Raw genomic sequence first — 1,578 nt, 5'->3', positions numbered from 1 at the left:
TTCTGTGTTTGCTAGGCCCCGGCCTAGTCTCACAAGAGACAGCTATATCAGGGTCCTTTCAGCTTGCTAGTGTATGCAATGGTGTCATTTCATCCAAAACTATTTTCTCTTTAATCTTTTACCCAGAAGTATAGTCCCACATGGTGCTAGATGGGTTTTGTCAACTTGATGCAAGCTGAGACATATCTGGGAAGAGGAGAACTTAACTGAGAAAATGCCTCCATAAGACTGACCTGTAGGCAAGCATGTGGGTGCCACCCTGGGAAGATGGTCCTGTGTGTGTGTGCATTGTGTGTGTGTGTGTGAGTGTGTGTATATGTGTGTGTGTGTATGTGAGTGTGTGTATATGTGTGTGTGTAAAAGTAAACTAAACAAGCTGTGGAGAGTGAGTTGGTGAGCAGCACACCTCCCTGGTCCTGCTTCAGCTCCTGCCTCCAGGTTCTGGCTTTGAGCTCCTGTCCTGACTTTTATTATGGACTATAACGTGGAAGTGTAAGCCAAACAAACCCTCTACTTTTGGTCATGATGTTTATCACAGCAACAGAAACCCNGAGTAAGACTCATACCTAACACTGTGTAGATTCTATTACTTGCTGGTCCATTTCTGCTTTATGTTTGGTTTGTTTGTTTTTAAACTAAAATTTTGAATAAAAATTTTTATTCTAAGCCAGACATGGTGTAGCACAAACCTGAAATCCAAGCACTTGGGAGACAGAGGCAGAATGTTTTCAAGTTTGAGGACAGCCTGGGTTATACAGTGAAGATTCAGGATAGCCTGAGCTAGTGTGAGATCCTGTCTCCAAAACAAATTATTTTCCTAACAAACTAAAATAACATCACATTTTAATAAAAACCTAGAAAGCTGAAACTGAAAACATGAGCATTGCATTTGAAACNTCAACACTTATAGACACAGCCCTTCTCTACCAACAAATTTAACTTATTTAAGAACTGTATGCAAGGGTACAGGTTGTTATTCTCTAATTTNACATTCCTGATATTTTGGATTTCTTTCAAGTTGTAAAAGACCTGGATGTAGGGCACTCAGACCTACAGAAGAGATGTTTTTCTTCAGGATCTTGAGTGTTGAAATCCTCCTCATGGTGACTACTCTATCCCATGGTGACTTCTTGGGATAGACAGCTGATTCCCCCTTCTGGGGGAGAGAAGAATAGTCAGGGACCATATGGGCGGGGAAGGGACTAGGGAATCCCTCACTATGTCTTCCCCCTGCTCGCCTAGCCTTGGAAGACAACATTTCCCAAACAGTACCTGTCTGGCGTAGGAGGCCATGCTCCCTGCCAACACCTACAAAGAGGTCTGTCAGTGCAGTGCCTACCTTTCTGAGTAGTGTCCCTCCCAGCATGCCTCTGACTGTCAGCCCTGACAGGTTATCATTAGATTCATTGATTCCCTGCACAGGGTGTTCAGCTCCCTAGATTGGTTGTCAAACAATTCCCATCCCTATGTCCTATGACCCTCTAGTAGTAAGGCAAATGATACCTTGTGGGAAAAGGGAGAGAGAGAGAAAGAGAGAGAGAGAGAGAGAGAGAGAGAGAGAGAGAGAGAGAGAGAGAG

Source organism: Mus caroli, chromosome 9, assembly GCF_900094665.2.
Source record: "Mus caroli chromosome 9, CAROLI_EIJ_v1.1, whole genome shotgun sequence".
Taxonomy (NCBI): Eukaryota; Metazoa; Chordata; class Mammalia; order Rodentia; family Muridae; genus Mus; species Mus caroli.
This window is presented reverse-complemented; position numbering follows the sequence as displayed.